Genomic DNA, 19,946 nt, shown 5'->3' with positions numbered 1-19,946 from the left:
TAACTGCTAGTTGTTCTGGCAGATATGGATATCACTGAGATGATGTATGCACTCTGCTCTGACCAGGTTTATGACAGATGTATCGTTCCTTTATGATTTAATTATCCTTATCTTTTAGCTTTTAAGGTGGTTGGAAAGCTTTGATGCCCAGTGATGGAGAAACCATTTTGCGAATTCATTGACTTAGTTTCCATTGGAAGTTTCCCCAATCATCACCATCTTCTTCTTCTTCTTCTTCCTCTTGTTATTATTATTATTATTATTATTGTTGCTATTGAGTTGGAAGGGGCTTCCAATGTTAAACCACAAGGACTTGAAACCATCAATGAATTGTGATAGCTGTGAAATCTGAGGGCATATCAATACTTTTAAAATGGTTATTACTACCATCAGAAAACAAGGGGATTGAGTTCAAGACAACAAACTTTGCTACCAAATTATTAATTTTTTGACCCTTTTTTTTTTATTGGAAAAGTATCAAATCTTGCTCTGCATGTCCATTCGTGCATTTAAACAGGAATAAAATCTCATATCTTTTTCAGGTGGCTTTGAAGGGCATCTCTCTCTTTATTCATTTCATCTGGTATTGGTAAAAGCATTGAATTACTTCTAAGCCTTTCCACTTTGAAGCTGCCTGCTTTAGCTTTGTCGGACAAGGAAGGTAAACATTCCTAACATTGCTTTGAATTATTCTTACTAATACAGCAATAATTTGTTTTGAGGATAATAATAATAGCCTTGCCTTGGTTTTAATCCAAAGAATCCAAAATATTCGTTAATTTCACAAGAACGTACATACGTTGAACTTTTTTTGGACCTGAGATTTGAGAAAAAAGGAAAGGAAAAAGAAAAGAAAATAATTGTCTGTGCAGGCACCAATTTTTGGACACCACACCGCATCTTGCTTTAGCTTTCTATTTTATCAACTGTCCATTTGCTTTGTGCATAGTGTGCATCTTAGGTTAGCCACATCCGAAAGTAACTTGTGTCTAAATTATATGTTGGGGTGAGTGATTTGTAGGGTTTGGATGTTGGGAAAGCTAGGATTGAAGCAAGCGACTTTTAACGTGGTCGGTGGTCTTAAAGCTCCCATGATTTTAGGCAATCTGATTAATTTAACACTTGTCATTTCCATCTCTCAACTACTTGGAAGTTGGGAGTTTGTTGTACACTTCCAAACTTCATTAACCACTGCACTGTACCTTTGTTGAAATAAGATAAAGCTGATAAGCCCCCGTCTTCCTGATTTGTAATTCACTATGACCATGATATTTCTTAAAATATATATAAGTATTAAAATAACAGGATAGTAACATTTTTTTTGTAGTCAGAGGTGTAAGAAGGAACTAGGTAGTGATTAATGTAACCTTTTTTTTTTTCTTTTTCTAAAACGCGATTTGATTGATCGTTGTCCCTATTAGGTTAAAAAAGGCTTGAATGACTTTTCTGAAACGTGATTTAGGTGACCCGTGTGCCTGTTATGTTAAAACAAAGACTTGGAAAAGATATAACGATAAATTTAGTCTCATCGGAAGATGTAATTGAAGTGAGGTATCTTTCACATAGTGTTTGGTATGTAATAGTTAATAGTCCTTCATTTGACACATCCTTGAATAGTATAAATTAATAAATTTTAAACCGACTCATTTCTTGGAACCAAGCAACAACAATAAAGCTCTTACTACAGAACAAAACTTTGAAAAGTCATCATTAAATATCTAAGATCATATACAACTTGACATGTACTTGCAAATAAAAGATAAATAAATAATAAAAGTGATACCAACAAGTAAGTACATTAAATAAATACAGTTTTGGGAGGGGGCGGGGACATTTATATAAACATAAGTTATCTATTATTCCTAGAAAAAGAACTAAATACACCAAAAGATCAAGAAAGTATATAAAAGATAAAAAAGAAATTGACTGGGGACAGCGGAGCCCTGAATGGGCGCTGCCTTGATGATGGGAGATGAGATTTGGGACCCAGATTGGGGACAAGGGTTGTGGCCTCCTTTGATTGTGTCAATTTGATGAATCTTTCAAAGTCGTGGTCAAGATTTCTAGTGCCCAAAAGGCAAAAGGGTGGATGGTCTGATCTCTCTCTCTCACACACACACACACACTCTCTCTCTCCCCCCAAGAGGAGGAGGTTGAATGGGGGTGGGGTCTGATTGGTCAGTTATCTTCGCCTATAGTTAGGTCCAAAGATGAGCCTCAACCTCACCTACTGCCATTGCATATGATATGTACCCTTTAATTGGACAAATTATTGCAGGCCACCCTACCCTTATCTGCACACCCCCCTCATCCTTCAATGTTTTTGACATCACCCCCTCCTACTTTTCATTATTTAACTTTTGAAAAGCAGAAGAAATAATATTATATATATACACACCCCCTTCCCCAATTAATTAATTGATTGATTATATATATATATATATATATATATAGCTAAGGGAGCGCAGAATCTGTTTGGATGGGCTTTTGTTTTCACAGTTATGAAGGATACAAATGATGTCATCATAATGCAGTCAAGACAGATGGACTTACAGTATGCAAAGACACAAGAGTTTTGATGTCATGCAAATAGTGAATTATTCAATATGAAGTAAATCTAGAAGTGTGACAACAGCTTATGTCACTATGGAGTTTATTAATTAATGCCTAAAATTTGTAGGTATTATTGCTTTGTGTAAAGCAAGATTGTATTAATTAGCGCACAGGTTTGGTTTTGAATTTTCTATTGTGTAGAAAAAAGACTAGTATAGGAACCAACCAACCACTGCCGCCAGGGCCCCAGAAATTATTTACTATTTATTTTTTTTAATAAGTGGATGAGGAAATTCACGACAACCTTCCTTGCTTAGTGCTCAATCTCCATGCTAATTTTAGTTTAGAGATGATTAGGGTGGTGTTAGTGCATGAAATTCTTTACTTTCAATGATTATGTTTATAAGCAATTTTTACATTAGTTTATGTTAAAAGAGGCTGACTTTACAACTCAAACTCAAACTCGCTTGTGTTGAATATGATTGACGAATTACAATTTTTGCAATCAATCTCATATGATTAAATTAAGATTGTAATTAGAACACAATGTAATTACCATAAGGGGGAAGGATCTGCAATCTGTTTGGCAAAAAGAAAATATTTGAGATGTGAAACTATTGGAGAGAGGTGATTGTCGGACGTGGACCTGAAATCTCACTCAGTTGCCCACTTACATTCCAAGGATGAGAAAGGTAATAAATAATGTATAGTTTTTTTTTTTTTTTTTGTGTTGAGCTGAGCATATCTAAGTAAAGTTAAAACATGCTTATTATATTTTGAGAACTGCACCTTATTAGATTATGGATATGATTATTTCTTTTCTTTCTATCGCAAAGACGCCTCCCCTTTTTGATGGCCAAACCCCGCATGCAATGCAATATTTTTTCCCTCAGGAAAAAGGTAAACTTTAAGACTCTGGTTAAGTCAATGAGGCTGTTTAATTGTTACACACGAGGGAGTACATATATTAGTTGTTTATTGGGGGGGGGGGGGGGGGTGGTGGTGGGGGATACTTGATTGTCCATTGCTTTTAAGTCTTTGAGTAAATTCCTTATTCCCCGGGCGGGGGGGATACTTGATTGTCCAGGACTTTTTTAAGTCTCGAATAAAATTCCTTATTAGGGTGTCCATATTAACATCAAAGGCTCTTATACCATTAAACCTATGGACTGTATACCAAGTCATGAGAAAATAGTGAAAACGACACTTCCAAAATTGGAACCCTCATCCTTGAGAATTTTTCTCAACTAATAATGGATTACCACCACCTTATTGGCATGCCCATGCACCTTTCACTCTCATGTTTGTTCACCACAAATACCATTTCCAAGGTTATGATAGATTTCAGAATAATTAAATTATTAAAAATACTAAAATTTTGACTTGTTTTAATTTTGTAATAGTTTTATTTATTTATTTTTTAATGTTGTATAAAATGTTGTGTTTGGTTTCAATGGTTATGGTGAAACTTTAATTTTTTTTTTTTTAATAGCATATCAAAATTTGTATTTTAGTTTTAGTTTTATAATAATAATAATACTATAACCCTCCTCCATCTAATTGTGTCATTAAACATTAAGGTGGATGGCGAGTTGAAAGAAAAAAACTATATTATATGTATGCATATGATCATAAGTTTTAGATGAGCATAAATGTAACATCATGAATCTTTAACCAAAGTAGTAGTTGAATTTATTGGGTTTATTAATGTGAGATGAATCATTGGTCCTTTTAACATTAAGAATTTTATATTTTAATTTAACAAGTCAATCTCAAACAAATTTATGAAACCAAATAATAAATAAATATTTAAAGACGTGTTTAGTGGAGTTGTAAAAAGGTATTGCATGGTTTGTTTCACATAGCTAATCTCACTTCATAAGGAAATTAAAACTTTTTGAGTTTTGAATATTGGTGCTGTTGTCATAACAGTTGTTTTATTTGAAGTATACAAAATAAGCTGGTTGACTATGATAGCAGCATGGACCCGCACCTGCAGTGGGACAGGACATCATATTTGAGACAGATCTGTTCTCTAATCAAATTTCAAAGCATTAGTTTGATTTTTTTTTTTAAATTATAACTCATCATATATTTAAAAACATTCAGAGAAATTACAATTTGAGGGTGGGTTTGGTTTAGGTCGATTTTTGTAATTCATATTTTTATATTTGAAATTAAAATAATAAAAATTTTGAAACATATTTGTCATTATTTTGTATTTGATGTAAGTTTTGTGTGTGTGTGTGTGTGTGTGTTTGGTAGGTTAACCATTTTAGAACTAACTAAAATATCTTCCCATTTATTTATTTATTTTTTAAAGGCTGAACTATTTTTTGAAACAAATTAATCAAATAAAATTGTGATATGATATGAGGCTGAGGGCGAGGGGATGGTTTTGGCATATATTTTCCTTTCCTTTTGAGTTTGACAGCATCTACTCTTTCTGGAAGCAGAACGGGTCAGCTCTTCCCAGTCTCCACTACCCGCCAACGAAGACCCATGGCACACCCAATCACATTTCCACACATGTCCTCCACATTCATTCCACGTGTCCTCCACATCTTCCAATCACATTTCCACACATGGCACACACCCTCACAGCTGTCCATCTCTGTCCGCTTGCTCTTATGTTATACGACCCTCCTATTAGCCTTCATTTATTGCCCGCGCCATCTACTCTTTCTAGATTCGTATCTTATTTTTTTTAACAAACACTACATTAATATTTAATGTAAATATGTTTATTATAAATATAAATAATTGAGGTCGAATAATAAGTTTGGATGTAGTCATCTTTTAGGTTGAAACTAAGGCGGCAAATGAGTCGAGTTATTCACGGGCGATTCGGTGTTCAACTTGATAAAAGTTCATTTTAAATTAAGATAAATGAGTCAAAGTTGAGTTTAATTTGCAAACATGTTTAATCAAAGACTCCTAAACACATTTGATTAAAAATTCGTAAACATGTTCGATTAAAAGTTCACGAATAACTCATGAACAGTCTAGTTTATAAATATATTAATAAATTTATTTAAAATTTTATAGTTAATAAAACTATCAAATTTTAAATAATAATAATAAATTTAATATGTTTAAAATTATCATATATATATATATTAATTCAATTATTTACCATTGCTTATTGTTGTTGTCGAGATAGAATAATTAAAATTTATTTATTGTGAGGAAACCCAGCGAGTAGCCGAAATAACTAAAGGCACTCCTTGGGCTTTTGACCTTAATTGCAAGACTCGAGAGAGAATGAGGTCATCTGGGATGGACCCGATCCATTGACCCAGAAGATGCTTGATTTTCTGGTTGGCAGAGTTGTGGAGTAAAAGGAACTGGAGTTGCTGAGAGGTGGTGAGAGATCCTCTTAGAATATTGGTGTAGGTGAATTTAAAAATTTTTACACATCAAAGATACGTAGCAGAATACATAAATACACACATCATACACAACTTGAGTATTTAAACAACACAATATTTCATTCAATAAAATACAATAAATGACATACCTATAGTCTGATGTTAGAATGAGTATAGAAACTGTTTCAATACTGAGATCGATTCCATCCACCTCAAGCTATGGTGGACCTAATCTGTTCACACCTAGCTAGCTACCCAGTATCAATACGTGACCTTTGTCCTGTGCTAGATTGAGGGTTTCGATTCACCAGCACTTGTGTGTCTCACCGGACACTCCAGAATTTACTGCGCCTAACACTCACACTCTGTGTAATTAATCAAAATAGAAGTAGAAAAAGACAAAGAATAGAGAAGAAACAGAAGCTAAGACACACGCACATCCTCTTCTCCTTTCTATCCAATTTCCTTTGCTAAAGCACCCCCACCACCCCCTCTAATTTTGTGCCATGTGTATCGCACTAATTTTTCACTAGGGCGATGTGAGAGTCGACCAATAGCCTCAGGGAGTCGACTGTCCCGACAGTCGACTATCCGAATGGAGTAGTTGACTCTGCTGTTATTTCTAGAAGAAACTGCAATCTGATCCACTAATAATTAGCGAACTATAACCCGGCCTAGTGACATTTAACGAATCGCTGTCATTAACACTTAATGACATACACAAAACCACCATTAACTATTAATAATGTCCGAGACCAACAGGTGCACAATGTCGATACCAGATGCTACACTATATGGTATGTGACTTTATAGCTTCATTGTCTGCTAGCAAACAAATAGCACCAAAACTCATTTGGCACTGGATAAAACACCTCGACCCATCACATGAATCATTCTAGGGGTGTTCGCAGTGCAATTTGGGCGGTCTAAACTCTTTTCATTACGTCAAACTATATGTGCATTTTTTTATTACTCCAAACCGCGCGATCTGATTTGGTCTCCATAGACCGCACCACAAAATTCGGTGTGGTTTTCACAGTTTGGGTTTTTAGTAAAAGAGTTGAAAGGGAAGGATGAAAGGTAAAGAGTGTCGATAGGAGATGGGGTAGAAAAAATTGTTTAGACTTTAGGGTTTTATTTTTTTAATTTTCATATTGCTAAACTTTTAATAGTTGGGTGATTCAGTTAAAAACTGAAATTATTTTTATCAAATCACAAATCACACGGTTTATAGATTTCTCAAACCATCTCAATCCATTCCCTTGAAAAAATAACGCAATGCGGTGCGGTTAATTTTCACGATTTAACAATTTTTTTTTAACACCCTTAAATCTCTCCATATTCTGGTGACGATTTGAGAGGCTTTGAAAAACACCTAACAGTAGTCTAAGACAATATAGAAAGCAGTGAAGCCTTGTAATACCCCACATCTGTGAAAGGTCACCGTGTAATTTAAGTGAATTTAAAGTACCGAAAAATGGGTTTAAAAGTAAAATAAATCGCCGAATCAATTGGAGGGAGTACCCCAGGACTTAGATGTCTAAAGAAAATGGTACATCAGTGAAAAGCGTCCCGAGAAAAGAATTATGGCATCAAAAGAAATGAAATCGGGAATAATTTTCGATACAACAAAAATACAACTGCCAATTAGGTCGTAATACCGAATTGTTATAGACGATGTCCAAAAAGTCAACAGAGCATGTCAAGGACTAGTATTTTGTGTATAGAACAAGCCTTAAGCGATTCCAGGTTGAATCGAGTGGATTTAAGGTCAAAACGATCAACAGGGCCTAAGTATAATTTTCTAAATTTGCCCGAGGGAGATCAAGACAGTAATTTTTTGGAAGTTTCAAGGGAGAAATGAGAAGTACTAATCTTGAGGGTCTTAGTGATGGTGCTGGGAAGATTAGGGCTTGAGGATAAGGACCAAAATACAAAAGAAAAACCTCAAGAGGGCCAAACTGCAATTTTCAAAAATTAGCTCATGCATGGCCCATCTGGCCATGGATTTGGCCGAAAAATCCAGGAAAAATGGCAGCAAATCTCATCAGGGCATGGCCAAGGACGGTCCTGGTGGCGTGTAGGAGAAGATATGGCCGGAAATCGGCCACGTGGGGGTTGGTTTTGGCTTATAAATACCAAGGGTTTTTGGCTGAATTTGGAGCATCAAATTGCTCGGTTTTGAGGGCGAATCGAGGGAAACCAATAAGAGGCTTTTGATCCTTGAGGCAAAAGGAGCATTTCTGGTAAGTTTCGTGAGTTTTAGAGGTGATTTGAAGGCATTTCGAGGGTGGCCGGAAAGTCGAGGCGGTCCGCCTACTGCGACCTACAACTCGACTTCTGGTGGGCTTTCCGGTGGCCTTTCGGCCTGAAACCGGTGGCATCGTGATTGATTCTTCGTGGGCTTCAAGGGGGTACCACTTTTGTGGCCATCGGAGCAACCGCGGGCAGTCGGTTCAACGAAGAAGACGGTGGCGCGTGCAGCCACACGCCAGTCTTCACTCGCAGCACCACTTGCCCGCGCGTGAGGGCTTAGGTATTTTTGGAAATTTTTTTATTATTTTTAGAAAATTATTTTATGAATTATTATGTAAAAATATTTGAGAAAATACTTGCGTAGATAATTATTTTGGATTATTAGTGATAAAAAATAGGAGAAAAATAGGAAAATGTAAGAAAATTAAGGAGAAAATTATAATGGTTGGATAAATATGATGATTAGGGTACCTTACGGCTTAAGGTGAAGTGATTCGTGCGAAGTTCAAGATGGGCACGCAAATCGAGGTATATCACGCTTTTCGAGGAAATTGAATAGCGTCTAAAGGTGAGTAGTTCTATCAAAAAACTTGTTTGTGGCATATAAATGGTTTACTGTGAGTGTTCATCCCAATGGCTAGGTTTATTGATGGTTTTACAAATGATTATTTACGCCTGTATTAGATTTTGTACGGTAAATTGCATACATTGAGATGTTGATTTTATGCATGATATAATTTTGCGGCATTGGCATGTTGTGTTGTCCATGTGGGACGTGGGTTGTAATCCTGTGACGTGGCCCTCGAGTGATAGCACTCGGGATGTGTGCCAAAGATTAATATTAGGTGACCCACTTGGGACGGGGCTAAGACGGATTTCACCCTACGGTACCCAAGTGGCGGGGCTGAGAGTGGACACCACCTCGGTTGTTGGCTCAAGTGGCGGGGCTGAGAGTGGACACCACCTCGGTTGTTGGCTCAAGTGGCGGGGCTGAGAGTGGACACCACCCCAGGTTCCTTTGAACAATAGTATTAATGTCGAGGTGTCGTTGATTCCGGGGATAGTGCTGATGTGATACTTTTAGGGCTAGGGTTGCGTTGGATTTTGGAATGCTTTTGAGTAGGAGCGTAATGCCTAACAATGACAATAGGGTGATTCCCGGGTTCATATGTTGAGGTTGTCCCTCTTAAGCAGAATTGGTTTGCCAATGGGTTAGTATGGTCGTGTCGCCTTTAGAGAGATTGCATTTTCCCCGGTTATGGCTAAATGTTGTGTGGGATTCTCTTAGGCTGGGGCATGTCATGATTTGTCGGATTTATATATGATTTTGCATATATTCATGAAAATATTTTTGAACTCTCACTTAGATGATTCAGAATCTAATTTGGACTATGTCCCTGGAATATTCAAACGTTCTAGGTGAAAGCAGTGGCGCCAAGGGAAAGGATGTCATCAAGATGTAGCAGCCATGTTTAGTTTTTGTAGGTTTTTGTCTATGATTGTGATGTTCAAAGGTTATGTAATATTTTGATATTTTTATGTGAAATATCGATTTGGTTATTGTAAAAGAAATTGTTGGTTATATATCATTGAGGTTTCGATCTTGCTTCCGCTGATGTGATTGATATTACTTGTCTTAGTTTTGATATGCTGAGAAGGTATAATCGGGATTGTCGGGAAATGATTACGATGAGGGTATGTATATCGAGGGGCTTATGTTGTATTGAATAATATATCTATTCTCGAAATCTCGAGTTAACGCTCGCTTGGGAAAAGTAAGGTGTTACAAGTCTAACTTCAAGTGAGTTTATTACAGTTGACGATTACCGTGTACTATGATCCTTCCATCACTAAGTAACTATGTGTTCGATCTTATCAACGTGACTAGATAACACATCATGAAACACTTTCCTAATTAATCATGCTGCCTTGGTCAATGACTTTTTCGTCACACTAACAATAGACCATCACATGTATAAATTACATATGCCAGATGTCATCTAAATCTAACAATACGGCATATCACTAACAGATCCTTCATCTTACAAGCGAGTTTGCAAGATAGAAAGTAGTTAAGGGCACGCAAGGATTTCTTCCATGTGGACCCTCCGATGCATAAATCAAATGAGGTCGTCATGCAATGTAAGATGTAAAAAGTCATGTAAGGGAGAAGCAAGAAGAAAAAGAGTATTTCTATAAGGTTGTTACTAAACCTAGCGCGTGCTTTGTTTGTCTAAACTTATCTTGTGTTGTCTTGTCCCCGAAACTGAGCAATTTGGGGCTATTTATAGGTAGCATGGGGGAACAAGGACATGTGAGTGCAAGGATGCAATGCTCCTTCCAAAGAAAGGGTTGTGGGTCTCCTTCATCTGTGATATTATGCCAAGATTAAGCTCGGATGGGCCTTTAGGAGAAACCCCCCTCCCGATGGGGAATAACCCCTAAAAAGAAATAGGGTTAGAACGAGTGAGTAGCATTGCAACAGGGAAATGCAGGTAGGGGATGTATCTCCTTAGGTTCCTCCCAAGAATGAAGCTTAACTAGAGGGAATCATGCAAATATGGGAAGCTCGTCCTAGATGGACGATGGGTGATCAAGGCTTTCCTAGGGGAAACAAACTTTGACCTTGAAAAGGTCATTCATTGCATGGATGGCTTCCTCAGGGATGGAAATTACCTTGGTTACTTTAGGAGGACTCTCCTAAGAGGTTATGCCACAATAATAACTCCCCACTCTTTGCTTGGGTTGAAATTCAGAAGGAATAGTAGATGAAACAAAGTAGTCATTTCAAAAGAGGTAGGGTTTACTTTGGGTGCATACCCTGACTAGGAAAGAAAATGGGCATTATTTGAGATAAAGGGCATGAGGTGGTTTTTTGGGAGAGAAAGAAGGTGAATAACATTTTGGTGCAAAGTCAAACTAGAAGAGGTGCGTGCAATGATAACGCGTTAATTCGATTTTTGAATACAGGGATTTATAAATAGTAGTGGTCCCCAAAGGTCCCCACTGTTCCTTCGCTTTGATAGAGATTTTGGCACACAAAACTTGTCCCAAAGAATCTTGCTTCCTACAGAGAGCTCAAACATTTTTCCTAGTGTAGTTGTCACCTAGCATGATTTCTCCCAGAAAAAGTTTATTTTCTAGACAAGACACTATTATTTGGAAATGGATCACTTGAAGAAGGCTTTAAAAGAACAGAATGTGGAAACGCATGCTCACATAGGCCTGGAGCAGCGAACGAGGGCTATTAAAGATGAAGGTTTCGAGAATATTCTTCAAAACAAAAGATTAAGACATGAGGTTGGCTCCTCACTTTAGCCAATGTCAATCCCTTCACTAATAATCCCACATCCAACAGATGAGGTCCATGAGTCAAGGGGAGAGCCTTTGGAGTCTTCGCATGGCATCATTACCTTTGTGGAACAACTAGAGGAAGAAATAGGAAATTATTGATGCAGCCTGGCGTAGGGACATGGATTGGGTGGAACATCTGCTGATATAAGTAAAAGATTCGCACTTCTTAGCTTTGCTTTTGAAGTTGATTTTGACATGATTGCTTTTTTTTTTTTTTTTTGAAGGGGTTTAGGCCATGGTTGTGGCGAATGTAATGAATTATGCTCACCTTAACCAATGGGCCCTTGCGGTCAAGATGCGGGAGTGCAAGGTGGAATTTTGACAACAAAAGTGCCATCAGTTCTAAACCTGCAACTGTGACTTGGGGAAAGAAAAGAGACAAGTTGAAAACCTAAGGACAGAGAATAAAGACTTAAAAATAAAGCTCACATCTATGGAGGACGAGCTAGGGAGATTAAGGGGGATTAGGGAGACGCAACGATCAGTGGTGGGGGATATCTAGGTAGGTTACTTGGTTCTCACTAGAGAACATGAAAAAATTTTGGGGAAACGAGAGCAGTTGCATAAGGACAATGCATTCTTGCAAGCAAATGTGGCTAGAGCCCACACCCAAGCCATCAAGGAATACTACCTTTCCTGGGACTATCACGAAAGAAAAGAATGATATGCTTAAAGCTTCAAGAAGTAAGGGTTTTACAAAGCTTATAATGGATTGGAAATGTTGCATCTCGGGGAGACATTCTCCAAGCTGGTTTATTCTGAGGGAGTTGCGAGGATGGAAACACCATATTGGGGAGGATAGGATTTAGATCCATGCACTCCATAACAGGTTTTGACAACGGATACTCAGGATGATCTACCGAATTCGTCAGGACCCTCAAATCCATACCTATCAAATCCTAATCCTCCCCGAAAATTGTCAGGATCTTCCTGAGTAGATTAGTTCAAGGACCAATTCGAAATTCCAGAGGCACCTATCGACTTTTTTGATGGGCTTGACCTTTTAGGGTAGGTTCCATTTGCAGATTTTTCTTTTGATTTAGATAGGAAAAATTCGGTTACTTGTACTGAACAAAAAAAAGTAAATAGAATTCTTTTTGGGTCTCTTAAGGAACTGCTCCTAATGCATGGCTTGTGTATGTATATATGTGTAATGCAAGTGACAAGATTAGGAGTACTTGTCACTTGTCTGTCTGATTCTTCTCGATCATGTCAAACCATAAAGGTTAGGGAAAAAAAGAATGGAAGAACTAACTTTGAACAATGCATTACCTCAAAGTAGGGCAGGACATGATTTATAGTCGAATCCATCTGCTTTCATTTCCCTATTATGACAACAACAAACAAAAATACCACAGTTCCCCTACTATGAGCTAGAGAAGGCAAGTTGTTGCTTTGCAAAAAAGATGGTGAGTTGTCATAATATAAAAGGAAGCAAAAAAACATATATCATTTCTTCTGGGTGTACTTTGAGGTAAATGTAGCAGTAGTTCTAGATTTTTTTTTTTTCGTAGTTCAGATTACCTTATGTCAACAATAGAGTTCTGGGAGAGATTTTGTTAAGGCGATTCAACACACAATGCCAACCTCTACAAATAGAATACTATAAGAGAATTTTTGTTTCCGCAGCTTGACTCAGTCTGCATCTATAAGGAGAATGCTAGTCATTTTGTTCCAACAGTTCAATGTATAGTGCCTACATCAGCAACCAGGTTTCGTTAAAGTGGTTCAACATGTAATGCCTACTTTCGCAACCAGAATACCGTAAGAGGATTTTTGTAATACCTTGAGAGCCCAAGGTTAGGTCCAAGAAATGACTCTAGAGAAGCTAGTATATATATCAAGGATAGTAAGGAAGGAAATAAAACCAGCTAGATACTTTTTGGGTTGAATGTGGATAAAGAACTCACGGGTTAAGCGTGCTTGAGGTAGGGTAGTTCAAGAATGAGTGACTCTTGAGAAGTTCGCGTAGGCCCATCAGTAAGTTGATCCGGTTCTTCCTATCGCTCAATACGAGATGTTACAAATGGTATCAGAACCGACCATTGGAGAAGGCGGTTCAATGAGAGTGTGGAGTGACGTCGGGGTGCGAGGGCCTGAACAATGAACGACTCCTGATAGGCTTCTAGGATGACAGCTCCCAAAAGGGAGAAGATTTGTGACCAGTTGTAAGGTTACACGACAAGAATGTCATGTGCTCAAGGGAGGATAATGTAATAACCCAAGAACCCAAGGTCAGGTCCAAAAATGGACTTTAGAGAAGCTAGTATATATATTGAGGATAATAAAGAAAGAAACAACACCAGCTGGATACTTTTTGCACTGAATGTGGATAAAAGCTCCCGAATTAAGCGTGCTTGAGCTAGGGTAGCTCAATGATAGGTGACTCCTGGGAAGTTTAAGTAGGCTCATCAGGGTAAATTGATATGATCCTTCCTATCGCACAATGTAAGATGTTACAATTTTTGTTTTTGTGATTTGACTCAGTCTACATCCATGAAGAGAATGTCAATCGTTTTGTTCTAGTGGTTTGGCATATAATGCCAACTTTCACAACTAGGTTTTGTTAAGTTAGTTTATCGTGTAATCCTTACTTTTGCAATCAGAGAGATTTTGGGTGACGCAATTTAAATGAAACCTACATCCGGTAAGGACTACTTTTGGTGATGTGGCTCGTATTCTTGGATCTACTTTGTGATTTTGTTATCGTGGTTTGAAAGAACACTACATCCATGGCCAGAGGCACCTTTTTGGTAGCGTGGTTCAGACGAAGCCTATATCCATGAGGAATGATTTTTTTAACACGGTTTAGCAAAAAGTAGCCTACATCCACGCTTTTGGTGGCACAGTTCAGGGTTACCTATATCTGCAAGGAGGCTTATCTTGACATGGAGTGAGATTTTGGCATATGGTTCGACCCCTCCTTAGCCTACATTCGTGGTAAGGTTTTGATGTCACGGTTTGACAAAAATTGGCCTATGTCCGCACAGGGCCCTAATAAAGTGGACGAAAGCCCCAAGTTTCGTATTGTTATCGCGATCAAAAGGTCTTTGCGAGGTGCCAAAGTCCCAAGATTTTGGTATTGCAATTCGGATTGCCCTACATCCACATATTTGGCATTTTATTTGTCATAGTTCAGCAGAAATATTATCCTACGTCTGTGCAAGATTTTGTTAATGCAATTTGGTGCGAGCCAACCTACAACCTACATATGTATTTGGCCTTTCATTGTGCTATTTTTTGTTAAAAAATATTTTAAAAATAAAACCCTTATATAGATCCATATTGTATTGGTGTTTTTGGCACGTCTTTGATTGGTGTCTTTCACTTTACAATTTAGAGAAACATTAGTGATAATTATTGTGGTTTGTTCTTATTTATAAATAGAAAATTTTGATGATTTTGACATCTCAAAGTTTGAATTTAATGGATTTCAAATGCTTCTTTAGATACCGCGTGCTCTCTTTACCCAATAACAATTACAATTGGATTTAAAGGGGGTCAAGGGATTCATAGCATTGATACAAGAACCAATTAAAAGATTTATAGAATCTTTTAAATTTTTATTTGATGATCAATTTAAATTGGAATGAGCAATCATTCACCCATCATATTAGAGGTGTCGACTCATCCCTTTATTCATAAATCTTTGTTATCATTGGTTTGCTTACCTGCTTTGAGAAAAGTGTATGATACCATAGAGATATTGGCACATAAAAAAAAGTGAATTTATAAGATTTTTACAAATACATCTTTTCTCCCGTTGGATATCAAACCCTCGTGTTGCATACCATAAATTCCTTCTGAATTTACTTTTTTGTTTATAAAAAAGGACACACTAAAAGTAGAGATCCAATAATTTGGTTGAATTTAGAACACCATCCAAATCCAAAGCATTATTACGTCTACATCTTTCTATTTCCACCGCCGATCAGGACGAGAGGGCGTCCGACGGCTGAGATCAGCGAGCGTGAAGATTCTTCGCGATCCGCGGCGGGGACCCTCGTAATTGACGAGGCGTGTCCACTGCTTGCGAGCGCAGCGGCGCGTTAAGCTTACTTTTTCTTCTTTTTCTTTTCAACTTTTTCTTTTGTTTTTTGTTTTTCCTTTTATAACCTGAATTGACACTTTATTTGAATAATAATAATAATACTTACAATTAGGAGAATTAGGGGCGTGTATTTTTTCAGTTCAATCGAACCAATTGAATCGATCAGTTTGATTCAATTAATTAAGTAGCTAAAGATCAGTTCAGTTATATTTATAAATTAAATTTAAATATTTTGATTAATCGAAATAACTGAATTCCTCCACCGCCTACTATTTTTCCATGATTTTATTTTTTACTGTCCACGATTTCCCCCCCTTAGGCCACACACACAAACTTATTCTCTCTCTCCCTCACGTCGCCCACAATTTAACCCTCCATCCCATATGACCCTGACACTCAGCTAGAGAGTCTCTGGCTTCCTCCACCCTCAACCCCAACCCCCCCAAACTTCTCTGTCCCTCACCAGTCACCCTAAACCTCTCAACCGACGTCGGACATTCCCCCCTCTCTTTCTCTCTCTCTCTCGCGCGCGCGAGCCAGTCAATCCGTCGCCCCTTCCTTCACGCCTCACCAATGGTCTATTGCTTCCCTCCTGCCCGTCGGCCTCTCGGTTCTCGTTCTCAAGACCCCCCCTCTCTCTCTCTCTCTTGATCTCACTGCCTCACATTCGTCACCCCCCTCCCGCCACCTCATGAACATCGCCTCCCTCCCATCGCCTCATGACTGTCGATCCCCTCTCCCTACCTCACGACAGTCTTTCTAACTCATGGCCACATGACAGTCGAAGATGAAAGGCCATTTGGGCCTCTGGCCGAGCGAAGGGCCAAACCGAATAAGGGTTGGCCATTTGTCTTTGTCTCCGGGGTTTCGTTTCCTTCCTATGCAGAGGCCAACGTGCCCCAGCTGCATCTCTCTCCCTCCGATCATGCTCGCTCCTTCGGTAAGTTTTAGTGAAGTTCGGTTATACCGGTTATTTCGGTTTCGATTTTTCGATTAGCATATCCTATTAGTTTGATTCGGCTCGATTAGTGGTCTATGATCGGTTCGGTTCGATTGGTAAAAAAATTGACGATTTGATTGGTTATAACCGAACTCTCTCCCCTACTTACAATTATCTTATCACGTATAAAGAAACGGTAACTAATTTACCATAATTTTATCTGATATTACCACTTTGGTAATAACTTATTCACGTTTCAAAAATTACATTGATTATCAAATTACCTTATGAGATTATATTTATGGAAATATTTTTGAAAATTTATACAATTACATAAGTTTGTAATTAATAAACGTCAATATAATTTAAAAAAAAAAAACGTGAATATTATATAGGCTGTAATTTAATAAACTTCTAGCGTCATCTATCTTAAATTCTATTATTATTATTATTGGAGTATTGTGATGCCATACACTTGAGAAATTGGAGAGAGGTTCATTACTATTTATTAATATACAAGAAAGGTGTTAAGAATGGTGGGCTTACTTATTTGTTTAGATACAATAATTAAATTTATTTGTTAGATAATTGTTTTAAATTGTTAGGGCTCTACAAAAAAAAAAAAACCAACTTGCAAACACTCCAAAATTTAAGTTAAATTTTTGTATTTAAAAGAAATAGCAGAGCTCTTTTGTGAGTAGAAGTGGCTTACCTTTGATAAATGAGAGGTCTCTTATTTATAGAGGAGCTTGGGGGTTGATGATAAATATCTCTAATATTTCGAGATCGATTAGGATTTGAACTTTTTTGGATAAGTCTTATCTTTTACAAGATTATTGAAGGATCTTTGAAGTTATATATTTGCACTTCTTCATTGGGAATATCCCGTAGGAGAGTCTTCGAAAGACCTCTAGGTCTCCCAGGGCTTCTTTCCTTTTTATGTTTCCTCTATGGGAAAGGGTTCCTCGAACTCTCATGCAACAACCTTTTTTGGCCTTTCGAGTCTTTTCTTTTGTGGATTTGGGCCTTTGTTGATGGGCCTTAACCCATGACACATCAATTGCTTCCCTTTCTTTCCTCTTGATTTCACAAAGGGAAAAGTAACTATTGTCATTAGCTTTTCTTCTTGAGTTAGGGTTCGCTATCCATTTCTTTTTTTCTTTTTTTCGGGAGGGGGGAGGACTTTGCTCATTGAAGGATTCTTAGACGTTTACTTTTAGTAGGTCTTCATTTTCTATAACCTATTGGTTTAATAGAACTTCTTGTTGCTAAGACTATTCTTAAACTTTTGCATTTTGGTTCTTAGATCGTTCTCACGTCTTTGTGTTTTGATTTTTGGACTCTTCTCATGTTTTTGCAATTTCAATTTTAGGTTGTTCTCACATTTTTGCACTTTAGTTCTTAGACCATTCTCACACTTTTGCGTTTTTGGTTTTAGACCGTTCTCGTGCTTTTATACTTTAGTTTTTTTGATGATATTCCCAAAATCATTCTTATGCATTTATTGTTTTTGATTCTGGGTTATCGTAAATCATTCTTATGCTTTTGTGTTTTCAAGTCTTTAATCAGGTTTCACGCATTTTGCGTTTCTGATGCTAGGTTTTCCCTCAATCATTCTCGTAATTTCTTGTGTTTTTGATTCTACGTTTTTTAGGATGATAAACCCTAGATCATTCTCACTCTTTTGCGTTTCTTGTTTTAATTCGGTCTCACACTTTTTGTGTTTCTAATTCTAGATATACCCATCCATCATTTTTTTCTTCTTGGCAAACCCTAGGTTGTTCTTGTGTATTTTTCATTTTCAATGCTAGGTTTGCTTGTTCACTAGGATTTTAGTCTTTTTCGTGCACTCATTCTCTTGAAAAATAAAATGCACAAAAAGAAATTGTAACATGGTAAAATTACTTTATTTAAACATCATATATTGAAGGATAAACATAACTTATTACTATTTCACCTTTTTGCCTTTTAACAATTCCCTGTAGCATTTGCCAAGTACAAACATTTCTATAATTGTATTGGTAGACTTTTCCAAAGAATGATTAGTGAATTGTGCTCCCTGATTTTTATCCGCTGGGGTATTCTTTTTACATAAGGTCATGCCTCTTGTCCTTGGAGTAATTTGTCTAGGCTTCAATGTCTACAAATCTTTTCAGTTTTCTTTATCTTATCAAAACCTCTATTAATTTATCAATTCACGACATTTGTCAATGGAATAGCCATGAATACCGTGAAATTGGCAGAAAACATCCATTTTTTTGTCCATAGGCTTCTTAGTCTTTCTAGGAAATTTGATAAGGCTTGATCCTTTGTCAAAATAACAAAATGTGACTCTATGAATGGGCATAGTTCTTGAATTGGAACAAGGGAGGGCTTTAGCTTTCTCCTCCCTCTTGCTTGTCCCTTCACCAAAGTCTATTTCTTTCTCTTTTTATCTTTTTTGTCGTTTCTTCTAACTATTTACACTACTTCAACCTCTATAATATGCTTGCTGGCTTGAGTAAACAAGTCTACCAAAGATGCAAGCTAATCTAGAGCTAGGGATTCTTGTAGTAGTATTGATTTTGTCTCTTAAAGCATCATAGCTTTTGCCATACCCATTTGCAAATCTTGTATTTCCAATGTTGCATTCCTAAAATGATCAACATATTATCTGAGGTTTGTTTTGTCACTTTGTAGGGTGTTAAGTAGATATGTAGCACCATTTTTTTATGGCTATTGATAATGAATGCATTAATGAACTCTCTTCTCAATTTCTTACAAGATGAGATAGACATTTCAACCAAACTATTAAACCATGTGCGCTAGTACATAGTCAGAGTTAAAGATAAAGCTCAACATATAATAGCATCCTCCCAACTATATAGTACCACATAAACTCCTAGTTTTGAATGTGATCAAGGGGATCTCTTTTTCCTGAGTAGGTAGTAAGTTAGGGAATTTTAAATTTAGGAATAAGGGTTTTACCCATGATTTCAAGAGTAAAGAGAATCTTTCTTATGTTGGTCATTTTTTTATGGGTATCAACTTCTTTTGGTCTAACACTTACTTATTCATTTTCTTTATGTTGGCAGTTTTGCGACTATTGAAAATAGATTGATTGTTCATTTCGAATTAATGCCTTGGTGGGACCACAACTGTGTTTACTATGATTTATTAGAATTTTTCATCTCAAGGTTGGGTTATCCCAAATTTATTTCAGACTAGGACTTTGCCCAATCTTTCTTGTCATTCTAGGAGACTTATCTCTTTCTCTCTCTCGACTAGCCTTTTGGGAAAGGCCCGGTAAGAGACTCTCCCATTGGGTTTCTATTAGTGACTCACCTTCTACATAATTCTGGATAGTGGGTAGAAATAGGGTCAATGAGAGTGCATTTTAGAATAAGGTTGTCATTTCTCATATGGCCTTAGTGCTCTTTTC

At 37.2% G+C, this 19,946-nt stretch overlaps 1 long non-coding RNA gene across 2 annotated transcripts in view; it reads left to right on the top strand.

The window, feature by feature from the left end:
* The window catches only part of LOC127799275 (uncharacterized), a 48,088-nt gene extending 45,232 nt beyond the window's left edge, over positions 1–2,856 (top strand). The window contains exons 2-4 of one of the 2 annotated variants that reach the window (XR_008022584.1): positions 23–79; positions 543–661; positions 2,500–2,856. This is a non-coding gene — a long non-coding RNA (uncharacterized LOC127799275). Of the gene's footprint in view, positions 1–22; positions 80–542; positions 662–1,021; positions 2,463–2,499 lie in introns of those variants that run through there. The other variant, XR_008022585.1, reaches the window with a different exon arrangement.
* The last annotated feature ends 17,090 nt before the right edge of the window (positions 2,857–19,946 follow it).

This window comes from Diospyros lotus, chromosome 4 (assembly GCF_014633365.1).
Source record: "Diospyros lotus cultivar Yz01 chromosome 4, ASM1463336v1, whole genome shotgun sequence".
NCBI classification, from domain to species: domain Eukaryota; kingdom Viridiplantae; phylum Streptophyta; class Magnoliopsida; order Ericales; family Ebenaceae; genus Diospyros; species Diospyros lotus.
Note: the sequence above shows the minus strand (reverse complement) of the source record. Positions and strands in the feature narration are given on the sequence as shown.